The 16,502-nt window shown below is 37.6% G+C and overlaps 1 pseudogene; it reads left to right on the top strand.

The window, feature by feature from the left end:
- The first annotated feature begins 5,162 nt into the window (after window positions 1-5,162).
- Window positions 5,163-5,756, top strand: LOC127220200 (cytochrome b5 type B-like; annotated as a pseudogene).
- Window positions 5,757-16,502: the final 10,746 nt, after the last annotated feature.

Raw genomic sequence — 16,502 nt, 5'->3', positions numbered from 1 at the left:
ATTAGCCAAAAAACTCAATTAACCATTATCATGAAAGAAAAGAATAAAAAGCTTGGGCAAAAACAATTGCAAAATAAAAAGTAGAAACAGGTCTAAATATGTCAATAGTTATCATATGCTTAAACTCACCAAGAAAAAGATTTTCAGCTAAATTGTAGGCATCCAATCATAAGTTTTTGTATTCCCATAAAGTATTAGTCGAAACTACTTATTTGTGAGAAAAGTAAAATTTAAGCCAAAAAGACTTGACTGTGCTTATCCAATAATAATAGACTTGCAGGAAAAGACATAGAAATCTTCTCAATAAATTAGACAAAGTACATCAAACGAAGTTTGCTAAAACCATGGGGGTAACTGCCTGCCAGCACAGTGGGCAGTTCTTTCAGTCTTGTCGGGGTCACAAATGCATGTGATCCTAGCAACAAAACTGGGGAATGCTTACTCAGCACAAATGAAGCATTTTTGTCTGAGAGGTACATTTAAAACTCCTCTTTGTCATTGTTAGATCATACAAAGACATTGTAAGCACTTAAGAAAATAGTTCAAATTGATCATGTAGGAGAATCCAGTAGGTACCCAAAGAAGAGTAGATAGCTCTCCAGAAAGAAGGCACGGCAGTGGGATCAGGTTTTCTAAAGCCTCTAAATTCTCTGTCATAGGCCATTGGTCTACCCAGGCAGGTTCCACTATTAGCCATTTTAAGGGTAGGGCTTTAGGTTCCTATGTTTGTTTGGCATTTGTATTCTGTTTTTGTACAGTCTGGATATTTGATTTCAAATGCTCATGTACTCTAAATACAGGGCAATTTTGCTAGAACAATAGAAATAGGTGATTTTTTGTTTCCTAGGCATTTCAATATTACACAATATGTTTCTAATGATGCATGTATTAGAGTAACTTGGATTGTAGATAATATTTGCAATGAAAGTTGTTATACTAATGAATGAAAATTTCAACATTAATTGATCATGTTAACAACAAAGACACAACTATCATTTCTCCGATGCAGTAAGAGAAAAATATTTAAATTTGAAGCAATTTTAAAAGAAAAATATATGAGCAGAAGTGAAGTAAGCAGAATACAATAACTTATTAAAGAAGAAAACACATTTATTTTAAAATAAACTTTTCTGAGACCAATCATAAAAAAACAAAAGATACACTGAGTGAAAGGAAAGCATATTGATGCAAGATATTTAGAAGACAATATTGAATGTAGTTGTCAATTCTAAACACAAATACTTAAACACTAAATGTAAGTGTTAATAGAAAAACCTAACAAGTGTATCCATGGCATAGGGGAGAAAGGAATAGTGGATACAAATAATATAAAGAGGAAATGGGAAAAATGGGGAAAGAGCATTAATTAGGGAGAGGAAAGGGGGAACAAGACAAAAGGAGGAGAATAAAGCAGGGACAAATAACACTAAGGATTCATGGAAAAGACATGGTGATTTGTTATTTGTGTATATATAACTTACTATCTATATAAGTATATGTATATACATGCATATATTTTTTAAGTAAGTGATAATACTCTTCCTAAGAACTAGAAAGTAATCTAACAAATACCTCACTGCCAAGCATGAGAAACTTCCCTTGTTGGTCAGGATAGTCCAAGAAAACCCAAAAAATATAAACTATTGCTGTTATGAGTAGGTTTGTCCTGCCGGTATGGTCCCACCGCCTTGCCAGCCCCAAATAACACGCAGAGATGCTTTATTAAATATAAAGCTGTAGGCCAGTTACTAGTTTCTTATCAGCTAGCTCTATCTTAATTATTAACCCATTTCTATTAATCTAAGTACTTTCACATTTTCTTATCTTACTGGAGATAGGGGCTGGTGTTCTGCTCTCTCAGCCCCCCATCTTGGATCTCCTCCTTCCTACTTCCTCTCTCCTCCTTGTCTCCTAGTCCCACCTATCTTGCTTTCCTATTGTCCAACAGTGCTTTATTCATTAACCAATACGAGAAACATATTTACAGAATGACATCTCCCATCATATTGCTGTTGTCCTTGGTTGATTCCCAGAAGTTGAAGGTAAGGATGTATTTATAAAGATACAATGCATGTTGAACACAGGACTTGAGCTGGAATTGACCTAAGAGCCTCATCCCTGAAGACTATTTTTCATAGTACTAGAAGGTACTAAGTAGACTGTTAAGAGAAGAAAGCAATCATAGTTTATGCAGCTGCGTGCCAATGAATCACAACAAAGACCACTATGGTGCAATATACTAAAAGTGCAACAATGGCTCTTATATCTTGGAGATAGTCAACAATTGTCTAATTGGACTCAAGACTCACTTATCAGCAGAAAAATTGCACACAGCTGATGGAGGCAATCTAGCCAACTGCAAATGGTTCCTTGTGAAGGTGAAGTAAAAAACAAAATATCTTAGAAAAGAACTCACTATCACAACTCTCCTAAACCAGTACAAATTCTAACTTATTCTAAATATTTACCCTTATATGGATAGGTAAGTGTAGATCTCACCCCCATCTTAAATAAACTTCTTTTTTTATAGCAGCAGCAATAGCAGAAGATTGTTACAGAAAGCTGCAACTCGTTAAGCACAAAGAACAACTAACTATGGGGTGACTGAGGTGACTAGTCCCAAATGAAATATATCCACAACACAACTCTTACACCTAAGGCTCATGATACATCACAAAAAAAATGAAGCTGAAAGATATTAAGGTCCAGAGGACCAGGAAGTCTGCTGTGAAAGTGTGTGTTCTAGCTTTGACAGGTAGGCTAATCCCTGAACTCTCAACATTTCATGTAAAGACCTGAACATCAGTTGACATCCTAATGTGAATGGGGGAAATCACACAGAGCCCCACCCTAGATGAAGAGCTACAAACAATTAACAAACTGCTGAGAAAGAGAGAGTCAGTCTTCCCTAGAAATGAGCCCCCTATTTGTTACAATACCAAAGTGGTAAGCACTGAACACATGTGAGGGCATCACTGAACATAAATAGCAATCTATATTCATATTTCTGTTTATATGTCAATGTAACAATAATTGTTAAAGAAGAAGCTCTAAATATGGGAGGGAAGGGAATGGGAAAACAGAAGGGACTTAAAGGGGAAAGGAGGGAGAAAATTTATAATTGTGTTTTTAACTAATGTTTAAAACAAAAGCACTAAAGTTTGCAGTAAAAATTAGAATCTAGAAGAGGCAAAGAAAAAATTACTACTTAGTGTTTCAAGGAGAACATGGCTCTGTAGACACCGTGATTTCAGATTTATAATCTGCAGAACTATAAACTATTAAAACTCACCCCTTATTAAAGAAACAATGACACACACACACAACTTAAGAAAGCAGAACTGTAGAGATGACTCAGTGATTAAGTGCACTTGATCAATTCCCAGTACAAGTATGTCAGCTTACAAACATCTGTAACTCTGATATCAGATCCCTGGCTTCTCCAACTAGAAGGAACATGGTGTACATATACACATTCAAGCAAGACATTCTTCCACATAAATAAATATTTAAAAAGTAAAATTGACTTAATAATGAGTAAATAACTTGAATTGTACTTGAAGAAGCAATCAAATTCTTCTTGTAGAGAAATCAGCAACATCAGATCTTTTCAGATTGTGTTACTAAGTTTTCAACAAATATATTCCATTCTTCTACAAGTTCTTACAGAACAAACTGGAAATGCTTACCAGTTGTTAGAAGAACAAAAAAATGAGATTTATAAGCTTTATTTTACTTGTAAAATTGTTGAAAATGAGCCTAACAATAACAACAAGTAAGCTGCTGATCCCCCCTGTCTCCCCCTCCTATGTGCTAGAATAAAAGGTTTGTACCACCACGCCAGCCTCCGACCCCCTGCCCGGGGGTGGGGGGTGGGGGAGTGGGGTAGGGTGGTTGATTGAACCCAGGGCTTCATGTGTGCAAACAGTATACCAAATGAGTCATATCTCCAGCTGATTTCTGTGTTGTTTAGACAGGGCTCTTCGATACAGCCCAGGATGGTCTTGAACTCCTGACTATCCTCATGCCTCAGTGCCCCCAAGTTTTATGATTACAAATATGTACCACCATATTTGGCTCTTTTAATTTTTATGATTATTTTGTGAGGAAGGATTTCATTAGGTAGTTGTAGCTGTCCCGAAATTTGCTCTGTAGACCAGGGTTGCCTTGAACTCACAGAGATCTGCCTGCCTCTGCCTCCTAAGTGCTGTGATTAAAGGCTCATTTCATGATAGATAGCCCTGGCTTGCCAATGAATATTTCCTAGCACAGTATCCCATGATTCACCCAGCAAGTCAGGCCATCCATCTGAGATGCACTTGGTAAAGAATGTCTAAGAAGAGCTAGACATCTCCACAAAGAGTCAGTGCACTGAACACCATTAAACATTCCCTGCTAGACTGTGACATGATCTGGAGAGTGTTTTAACCTGCAGACTGTAGCTTGCACACTTCACTGACCTGTCAGTCATTTTTACACCCTGATGCACTCTTGAAACTTCTGCTTTATAAACAGCTTAAGGCTTTGAATAAGCCCCCACCCCCACCCCACCATTGTTCATTCTTTCTGGATCTATTTTTTCCAGGGGCATATTTGAAATTGTCAAGATTATCACACCCTGTTCAGAATTAGTTAGGATCATACTGAACTTGGGAACTGTTTTGTAAGTAGTTAGTCTTCCTTAATATGTGTGCTTTCACCTGGTACTTTGAATTTATGCCTATGTGTTCACTTTTGTTGTTTCCCTTAATAAAGGTTCCTGGTATTCAAAATCATTATACATGAAGAAGTAGTGATAGACAAATTAAACTACAGGAGAACTGAAACCATTTTTTTTTTTCAGAAAAAAAAAATGTTTTTGAAAGACCAAGAAATAATATCTAGCTGCAATTTGCAAAACAAATATAGAATCATTACAGATTGTGTGCTGAATTCCAATAAAGGAATAGAAGCAAGAGACACACAACTTATAAGAATAGTAACATTGGTTCCAAAAGTAACTTTATAATGCCAATAAAAATATGAAATGTTCAACTCTCAGTAAGTAGGCAAGTTCATATCAAGACCTCATTGAGCTACACTTAATTTTGGAAACTTAAAAAGTTTGAGAATAGAAGTTGGCCACGGAACCCCAAATAGTGGTAGAGAGGGACTCGGACCCAATGGTGACCCCAGAGGCCAGCTGCAGCAGCGGGAATGGCTAGGGCTGCTACCCTTCCATCACCTACTACCTGCTGGTGGAGGTGGCGAAGCGAAACTCTGCGCAGGAGAAGTGGATGGTGAGCCACGGGCAAATCCATGATATCACCCTAGTCTACGATATCACCTGCTTCCTCAGCGAGCATCCTGGAGGGGAAGAGGTTCTGCTGGAACAAGCTGGTGCTGATGCAACTGAAAGCATTGAAGATGTTGGCCACTCCCCTGATGCCAGGGGAATGCTAAAGCAGTACTACATTGGTGATGTCTGTCCCAGTGACCTTAAACCTAAAAAAGGTAGTAACAAGGATCCTTCAAAAAGCAGCACATGCAAAAGTTGTTGGACATATTGGATTCTTGTAGGTTTCCTGTATTGTCACTTCACGGCCAAACAGCAAATCGTCCTGAGGAGACCATGCTTAAGTGTGGGAGCACAGGCTCCTGGGAGTGAGAAGTTGAGACTGACTTTGGAGGTTGCAGCAATGCTTCCCCCTGAATCCTGCCAGTTTTCTTCTCTATCCTCCATACCCCCCACACACCGAGCCAAGATATTTGACTAGATATCTGTCCTCTTTCAATCTAGCCAGAGACTGATGCCTAAAGCTCCTGCTTACATTGTGTCCTTGCCAGGGCTTCTTCTCACTGGCTTCTACCCATTCCCTTCATTTCAGAGTATATGTTGATGATTACAGTTCCTATGTTGTAGAGACATGGCCTTTTGGGGACAGTATATGATTTCTGGTACTCTGAATTCACATTAGATATATTTATGGGAACAGTACTCTAGTTTTGAATCTTTTCCCATTTTTATTTTAAGTAAATTAATTTTTCTAATATTTTTAATTCTGCAAAAAATTAAGAATAAAAATGCTAGGGAAAAGTAAATTAATGACATTATTTATCCACTACTATTATATTACATATGTTATAACTATTGCTACAAATTAATACCACTGCTTTAAAAAATAATCTGTTATGATCTTAAATGTTTTATTATGTATATGTCCTGACCTGCATTCTACTATTGGGACATGTGAAAATATGTGAAAATAATATACACATCTTTTCACTAAAACAGTAAGACCTGGAAACAATTCAAAATCCATCAAAAAATGGAATGGATAAATTTTAATCAGTTAGCTAATTCATGTATTTGTGAACCAGGGTCTCATAAATCCCAATTTGTTTTGAGATGTCCCATGTAGTAACAGACTTGAGCTTCTGAACCTGCTGGCTCCCTCTCCTCAGAGCTGGGACTATCACTCCAGTTAAGATAGTCCTGGAATTCACCTAGGACTTTGTGCATGCAGTGCAAGTACTCAACTAACTGAGCTATATCTCCACACTCAATTTTAGTGCATTTAGAATTAAGTAGGTTTCAGATGTGACAATCAATGAAGTACAACTACATATACAGTACTAGAAGTATTGTACTACTTACACTTGAAAAACAAAGACTTAAAACATATCAGTAAATATTTCATAGAATGTTATAATTGAAGTTGCTCTTAGAATTTATCATCAAGAATATTAGTAGATGATAAATATACAGGAAGTCTACAAGCAACTAATTCTTCAGAAGATAGATCCCTAATTAGTAATAAATAATTTTAAACTAATTAAGTTAAAAATGGGTCTCTACAAAGATGAATGATAATAACATGATATAAGCTAAGGGTTAGAGTTAATTTGCTTAGATTCTATAAAAGCATAAATAGATCATACTGTTAGTTAAAAGGTGTCACAATTAAATAAACACATGTAAAGCATCTTACCCTATTCTGAGATATGTTAAAACATAAAAGACATTAATCAAAGTCAACCAATTCTAGAGAGAGAATGATGTGGGCTGCAGAGAAGAACTTGGACTTACATACTAGGCTTCTTGTGTTTTGATTTCTGAGCCCTGCAACTCCTGCATAACTACGCGCAAGTTATTCAACTTCTCTGTGAAATTAGGATGATAACCAACATGGAATTGTTGTGAGGTTTAATGTGCTATAACAGATCTGGTTAATGTTAATTGCCAATATTTGTGAAAAGTCAATTGAAGGTACTGTTGTATTGCTGACAGTCTCTGCCCCTTCTTGCCTTGACCACCAGGAACCCTGACTTTGCTTGTTTCTTCCAAAATGAGCATGTCAGAATTTCTCAGCTAATATGCATGAAAGCATATTTAAAGCATCCTCAATCCAGTCTCTGTCTGTGGTTTCAGATAAATAATCTGGATAATCAAGAGAACAAATGACTTTTCTTAAGAAGCAACCCTTTCCAAACACTAAATTCTAGATTTATGGGAAGCAACTGGTTTACCTCACTTCTCCTTTCAGTTATTCAAGTCTGAACATCAGACTCTAATTGTAAGCAAATATACATCATTTGTCAATACAACAATAAAAAAATATTTGGAAAAAAGTATAATTTTCAAAAGATACATGTGACAAGATCTGACTTAATCTAGCCAAGACTCTTTGCTTTACTGTAAGAACTTTCCAAACAGTCCTTACTGTTTTGTTCAGCTCCTCCTGAACTCCATACTTTTGAGTCTACACAGAAAAAATACTTTGTTTTTGGTGGGTGTAACTTCATGGTAGGCATAATCACCTATCAATTATACTTACAAATTAGCCCTTCTTTTCAAGAAAGGCTCTGGAAGGGTCACGGCAGGTGAAGAAAGAGGTTGAGTTTTTTAAGAAAATCAGTTGGAGAATGCACTTTAATATTTTCCAACAAGATTTAGCTGCCAAAGTGACCAGATTAAGCAATGTATTTTTCTATTCTTCTAAACACACCCCAAAGTTCCTGGGGCAAATAAAATCTCATATTGTTAGCCAAGCTATGACTCTTCAAATAAGCTTAGGTATTCCATTAATAAGTACCATAAAAAATAGAAAAGAGTGAAGGAAGCCACCCAAGGACACTTTTAAAAGTGGGATTTCTTATTGTGAGAGTGAAGAAAAATTTCTGTATCTACTTTGCACACATCAACATGTGCTTTGAAATATTATTGATGTACTTGACAAATTCCCAAGTATAGCATCAGCCTTGCTAAAATACCCACTGGCACAACATTGCACTTCCAAATTTAGTGGTACAGCTGACAGCACTTTTCTTCCTGGTCTCTCAAAAAATGACCAGCCAAAATTTCACTGCATATATTTCCAAAGGTTCTGATGATTATTTTTCTCCTTTTAGAAAGTAATTTCCTTGAGTGTGAAACCCAAAAATTCAGATGCAACCTTTAACCTTTAACAGAAGGAAAAAGTAAGTGTTCAAATAACATTCCATTGCACATTAAAATAATGATGCCATTTGGAAAGACTATTGTGAAATAAAACTTTATCTTGAGGGGGAAAATGAATACAGCTATTTGTAATACCAACTCAGAAATGAAAATATTTCTGTCTTATGTAATTAAACTGCTATCCATTACCTAATACAAGGTTTTCATCTTCTCCTCTCAAACTTATTTTTAAAGCTAGACCACAAGAAAGTCTTTCAAATTAGATTCAGCTTGAGTCTTCCAAGTTCTGTGCCCTTAAGTGTGCTACATCTTCAGCAATAGGAAATTACTTCCAAATCTCTTGAACTTGAATTTTAATGATTCTTTTAGATTATATATATATATATATATATATATATATATATATATATATATGAATGAGTGTTTTTGCCTGCATGGGTATGTATACCACATAAACACCTTGTGTCTTCAGATGTCAAAAGAGGGTGATAGACCCCCTCCAACTGGAGTTTTACATAGCTATAAGAAGGATCATTAGAGAAATGTATTTGAATCACATAATTTTCAAAGACACCTGCACGAATGAAGTCATCAGGAGGCAAATCACCTTAAAACTAAAGCACTTTTTAACAATATGTATGATGAAAATTAGATTGATGTTGCTTTATGGTATAGCAACCTGGAGTTTTAATTAGTCTCACAATGGGAAAAAAATGAGTAGGGAAATCCATTGACATTTGAATGTCAGCCTCCTGATTTTTCCAACTGAATCATGTTTCCGTTTCAGAATCTACAATGTCATGCTCATCTTTAAATACAGTAACATAATGTTGTTCCAAGAAGCAAGGGCAATGCCAATCCTAGAAAAATCCATAAACTCAAGTTTAAGGAAGAACTGAATTACTTATAAATGTCAAATGCTGTGTGGGGAGTAGTAATTAGAAAATAACCATGAGAAAATCTACTGTTTTCGCCACAATGTCCAAAATGTACTCTGAAGCTAATGTGGTCAAAACACTGAAGGTTTATAGCAATGAAAACCTAACTCCTTTTTATGACCAAGTTCTTCAACATGCTCAGTGGTTGGCTCTGTTTTTGACTCAAGTGTGGTTCAAATGCTCTTAAGATATAACCAAGGTGATTTTGACACCAAAACCAAAGATATGTGGGTCAGGTGGTTCACTGCTCACAGTATAGCCACCTGGGGGCACATGGGAATCAACATCATATGAGCACTGGCCATGTATGAGCCTAAGGTTTAGCTCTTTCATGTTTGAAGAATACAAAAACATTTAACATAGAATTCTGGAAAGTTTCTAGTTCCTTATGTAGTTTTTATTTATTCCAATATTTATTTAGTTAAATGTTTTTTTTTTTATCATTACAGCAATCGCAACAAATAATATTAACTTCCTTTGTTGGGTATGCCTTATGGGCCAGACATTTATAACCAAAATTTACTAATCAATATTTGTCATTTTCAGTGAACAAACGTTATCCCTCTCTCCTAACATCCTTATTTTGAAGCTTCAACTACCAATGCCTCTATATAAGGCCTTAAAAAAGATGATTAATAAATTCAGAGATTCTACCACCCCTCCACATATTTTTTGAAGTTGTGTTGTGAGGCATGAGGTTTACATGTGACTTTTCATATGTAACTTTTTATGCTTTAGGGTAGTCTTCATTGATGGGAGATGTCATTCTGTAAATATATTTCTCATACTGGTTAATGAATAAAGTACGGTTGTCCAATAGGAAAGGAAGATAGGAGGGACTAGGAGACATGGAGGAAAGAGAAAATAGTAAGGAGGAGTCAAGATGGAGAGTCTGGAGAGAGCAGGACGCCAGCTGGCTCTCCAGTAAGATAATGTGGAAATACATAAATTAACAGAAATGGATTGATAATTAAGATAGAGGTAGCCGGCCCGCTGGCACGATCCTTAACCCCCAAAGCAGGGCCTCTGCCAAAGAAAGAGGCCTCAGCTGGAGAATGCCAGTTTCCAGTGAGATCAGACTATCTTGCACAAACGTCTCAAGTACCAGCTCAGCCTTTGTCCTCTTCCACCAGCCATTAGCTAGAGGTGAGTCTGGGCCCAATTGGGGTGGCCTCGCCCCTACAACCTCCCCCACACCCAGAACTCCCTGCTCCTGTGTCCTGTCCCCATCGAGAGCACCCTTGGAGCTCTGAAACACCCCCACCTATCCCCACTGTGAGCCTGCCCCCCCACCCTGTGCCCTACCCTGCCCACTGTCCCGCTGCTCTGATTGAGCACAGGGACAGAGGGTGGAGCCAACAGTCCACCCTATTTCAGGGACTTCTCGGAGCAACTCTGAACAAAGGAGACCTGTCTATCCATGCTGGACCACCCATAATTCTCAACTGCTTGGTCTCTGAACCCTACCTCCAGTCCTCTGCTGGAGTCCCAGGTCCCTCCCAGAGACCCGCCTATCTCTGTGGGACCACTCTGAGTTTCTGCAGGCATCTTCTACTGGATCTTCATCCCTGATCCCATCCCTGGGTCCCTGTCTACAGAGAGACCTCCTATAAAGCTTGGACCACCCAGAGCTACAGATATTGAAACTCTGACCCACATAAGCCCACCGGGGAAGTACCATAGAGAGAGGGGGAGTCCCCACCAACACCTACTGGAAGAAACTATGGGAAGAAGGCAATACAAGAAAATACCTAACAACAGAAAGGCAAGCATGACACCACCAGACTCTAGGGAATCTACACCAACTAGAACAGAACACAACAACAAAGCAGAGGAAGCAGTAGAGAACGACTTAAAAATTACAATCATAAAAATGATAGAGGCCCTCAAAGAAGATGTGAGAAAATCCCTTAAAGAAGTGGAGGAAAAAAACAAACAAAAAAGTGGAAGAAATGAACAAATTCCTTAAGGAAAGTAAAAAAAGTACAGAAAGGCAAGAAAAACCAATTGAGCAGGTGAAGGAAATAGTTCAAGACTTGAAAAATGAAACAGAGAAAATAAAGGCAACACAAACCAAAGGAATGCTAGAAATAGAAAAACTGGGCAAAAAATCAGGAACTCCAGGCACAAGCATAAACAACAGAATTCAAGAGATGGAAGAGAGAATCTCATGCGCAGAAGATAAACTAGAAGAAATAGATTCATCGACCAAAAAAATCATAAATCCAACAAATCCTTAACACAAAACATCCAGGAAATGTGGAACACCGTGAAAAGGCCAAACCTAAGAATAATAGGCATAGAGGAAGGTGAGGAAGCCCAGCTCAAAGGTGCTGAAAACATATTCAACAAAATCATCAAGGAAAACTTTCCAAATCTGAAGAAGGACATGCCCATGAAAGTACAAGAAGCATACCGAACCTCAAATAGGCTGGACCAAAGAAAAAAGACCCCTCGACATATAATAATCAAAACACCTAGCATACAGAATAAAGAAAGAATATTAAGAGCAGTGAAGGAAAAAGGACAGGTAACATATAAAGGCAGACCTATCAAAATTACACCTGACTTCTCCATGGAAACCCTCCAGGCCAGAAGATCCTGGATAGATGTTCTACAAGTATTAAGAGACCACGGATGCCAGCTCAGGCTACTATATCCAGCAAAACTCTCAATCACTACAGATGGAGAAAACAAGATATTTAATGACAAAACCAGATTTTCCCAATACATATCTACAAATCCAGCCCTACAGAAAGTATTGGAAGGAAAACTCCAACCCAAGGAAGGTAACTACCCCCACAAAAATGTAGGCAACAGATAATCCAACTATACCAGAAACCAAGGGTAAAGCAGAACTAATATATTCACAATACCACTGCCAACACCAAACCTAAAACAAACAAGCATCAACAATCAATGGTCCCTACTCACCCTCAACATTAATGGTCTTAACTCATCTATAAAAAGACACAGGCTAACAGAATGGATACAAAGACAGAATCCATTCTTCTGCTGCATACAAGAAACATATCTAAGCTTCAAATATAGACATTACCTCAGGGTAAAGGGTTGGGAAAAGATTTTCCAATCAAATGGAACCAAGAAGCAAGCAGGCATGGCTATCCTAATATCTAACATGTTAGACTTCAAACCAAAATTAATCAAAAGAGATGAAGACAGTCATTTCGTATTCATCACAGGAGAAATCCATCAACACAAAGTCTCAATTCTGAACACCTATGCCCCTAATACAAAGTCACCCACATTCGTAAAAGAAACACTACTAAAACTCAAAGGTCATATAAAACCTCACACACTTATAGTGGCAGACTTCAATACACAACTCTCAACATTAGACAGGACCACAAATCAGAAACTCAACAAAGAAACAAAAGAATTAACAGAAGTTATGGTTCAACTGGGGTTAACAGACATCTATAGAACATTCCATCCAAAGACAAAAGAATATACCTTCTTCTCTGCTCCACATGGAACCTTCTCTAAAATCGACCACATACTAGGTGACATAACAAACCTCAACAGATACAAGAGAATAGGAATAGTTCCCTGTACCTTATCACAGCACCATGCTTTAAAATTGGAATTCAACAACAACACAAATAACAGAAAACCTGCAAACTCATGGAAACTGAACAATGTGCAAATACACCACACCTGGGTCGAAGAAGAAATAAAGAAATTAAGGACTTTCTAATATTCAATGAGAATGAGGACATAACATACCCGAACTTATGGGACACCTTGAAAGCAGTGCTACGAGGGAAGTTCATTGCACTAAGTGCCTATATGAAGAAAACAGAGGAGAGTCACATAAGAGAATTAACAGTACAACTGAAAGACTTAGAACAGAGAGAATTGAACTCACCCTGTAGGAGTAGATGCCAGGAAATAATCAACTTGAGGGCTGAATTCAACAATATAGATACCAGTAAAACAATACAAAAAAATCAATGAAACGAAGAGTTGGCTTTTTTTGAGAAAATCAACAAGATAGACAAACCATTATCCAAATTAATGAAAAAGCAGAGAGAGGACATGCAAATTAACAAAATCAGAAACGAAAAGGGTACATAACAATGGACACAGAGAAAATCCAGACAATTTTCAGGTTATACTTTGAAAACCTCTATTCCACAAAACTTGAAAATTCAAAGGAAATGGACAAATTTCTGGATAATTGTCACTTAGCAAAATTAAATCAAGAATAGACAAACAACTTAAATAGACCTAAAACCCACAATGAAATAGAAGCAGTCATCGAAAGCCTTCCAAACAAAAACAGCCCGGGGCCAGATGGATTCAGTGCAGAATGCTAACAGACATACAAGGAAGAATTAATACCACTACTCCTCAAACTATCCCACAAAATAGAAACAGAAGGTTCATTGCCAAACCCTTTTCATGAGGCCAAACCTCACAAAGACACAACTAAGAAAGAAAACTACAGACCAATATCCCTGATGAACATTGATGCAAAAATACTCAATAAAATAATGGCAAACCGAATTCAAAAATACATCAGAGAAATCATCCACCATGACCAAGTAAGCTTCATCCCTGGAATGCAGGGATGGTTTAACATATGAAAATCTATCAACAAGATCCACCATATAAACAAACTGAAAAAGAAAAACTGTATGATTATTTCCCTTGATGCTGAAAAAGGTTTCAACAAAATTCAACACCCTTTCATGATAAAGATCTTGGAGAGATCAGGGATAACAGGAACATACCTAAACATAATAAGAACAATATACAGCAAATGAACTGCCAACATCAAACTGAATAGAGAGAAACTTAAGCTAATTCCTCTAAAATCAGGAACAAGACAAGGCTGCCCTCTCTCTCCATATCTCTTCAATATCATACTGGAAGTTCTAGCTAAAACTATAAGACAACAAAAGGAGATCAAGGGGATCCAAATTGGAAAGGAAGAAGTCAAACTGTCTCCATTTGCAGATGATATGATAGTTTACATAAGCGACCCAATGAACTCTACCAGGGAACTCCTACAGCTGATAAACACCTTCAGCAAACTAGCAGGATACAAGATAAACTCAAAAAAATCAGTAGCCCTATTTTTTTCAGACGACAAAGAGACAGAGAAAGAAATCATAGAAACATCACCCTTTATAATAGCCACAAGCAACATAAAGTATCTTGGTGTAACGCTTACCAAACAAGAAAAAGACCTATATAATAAGAACTTTGTGGCTCTAAAGAAAGAAATTAAAGAAGATACCAGAAAATGGAAAGATCTCCCATGCTCTTGGATAGGTAGGATAAACATAGTAAAAACAGCAATCTTGCCAAAAGCAATCTACAGATTCAATGCAATCCCTATTAAAATCCCACCCCAAATCTTCACTGGCCTTGAAAGCATAATAATCAACTTTATATGGAAAAACAAAAGACCCAGGATAGCCAAAAAAAACCTTATACAATAAAAGGCCGTCAGGAGCCATCACCATTCCTGACTTTAAGCTCTACTACAGAGCTATACTTCTAAAATCAGCCTGGTATTGGCATAAAAATAGACAGGTGACCACTGGAATCAAATTGAAAATCCTGATATTAACCCACACACCTATGAATAACTGATTTTCAAAAAAACAGCTAAAAAAATACAATGGGGGGAGGAAATCGTCTTCAACAAATGGTGCTGGCACAATTGGATGAGAATGTGTAGAAGACTGCAGATAGAACCATGTCTGTCGCCATGCACAAAACTCAAGTCCAAATGGATCAAATACCTCAACATCAATCCAGTCACATTGAACCACTTGGAAGAGAAAGTAGGAGGTACCCTTGAACAAATTGGTATAGGAGCACCCTTCCTAAATATAACTCCAAAGGCACAGACACTGAGAGCAACAATTAATAAATGGGGCCTCATCAAACTTAGAAGCTTCTGTAAGGCAAAGGACACAGTGGACAAGACCAAACTACAGGCCACAGACTGGGAAAAGATTTTCACCAATCCTATATCTGACAAAGGGCTGATCTCCAAAATATACAAAGAACTCAAGAAACTAGTCAACAAAACACCAAATAACCCTATTAAAAAATGGCGTACAGAACTGAAGAAAGAATTCTCAATAGAGGAAATCAAAAAGGCTGAAAGACACTTAAGAAAGTGCTCAATATCCTTAGCTATCAGGGAAATGCAGACTCATGCTGGAGAGGACATGGAGAAAGGGGAACACTACTCCACTGCTGGTGGGAGTGCAAACTCTTACAGCCATTTTGGAGATCAGTATGGCGGTTCCTCAGGAAAATGGGAATTAGTTTACCACAGGACCTAGAAATCCCCCTCAGGCATATACGCAAATGATCTACATCCATGCAACATGTGTTCAACCATGTTCATAGCTGCATTATTTGTAATAGCAAGTATTTGGAAGCAACCTAGATGCCCCTCAATTGAAGAATGGTTAATGAAGATGTGGCACATCTACACAATGGAATACTACTCTGCAGAAAAAATTAATGGTATCTTGAAATTCATAGGCAAGTGGATGGCACTTGAAACCATCCTGAATGAGGTAACCCAGTCACAAAAAGAGGAACATAGTATGTACTCACTCATATATGGATTTTAGATCTAGATCAAAGGATCACCAGCCTATAATTCACACCACCAGAGGAACTAGGGTACAAGGTGTTCTCTAAGAGATTCATATAATGTTCCTCACAGAACCGGGAAGGGACAAGTCTCCCAGAGCACAGAGGAAGTGGGGGGGGACAGCAAATGGAGAGAGAAGTAGGAGAAAACGAAGGGGAGGAAAGGAAAACACAGGCGACTAGGAAGATTGAGCGTGGTTAGGAATAGAAGACAGGAGAGAGAGAGAGAGAGAGTGAGAGAGAGAGAGAGAGAGAGAGAGAGAGAGAGAGAGAGAACATAAAACAGGAAGCCAATATTTGTTTGAAGATAAAATTGAACACAAAGAAAGATCTAGAGAACTACAAGACTGTTGCCAGCTAACAATTTGAGCATCCGTGGAAAGGCTACCATAAATGCCCTTCCCGGATAGTGAGATCAACAACTAACTTATCCATGGAGCTCTCATCTAATACCTGTTGTAAACAGGAGCAAACAC

This window comes from Phodopus roborovskii, unplaced genomic scaffold (genome assembly GCF_943737965.1).
Source record: "Phodopus roborovskii unplaced genomic scaffold, PHOROB, whole genome shotgun sequence".
NCBI lineage: Eukaryota > Metazoa > Chordata > Mammalia > Rodentia > Cricetidae > Phodopus > Phodopus roborovskii.
The sequence above is the reverse complement of the archived record's forward strand: the minus strand, read 5'-3'. Positions and strand labels throughout refer to the sequence as shown.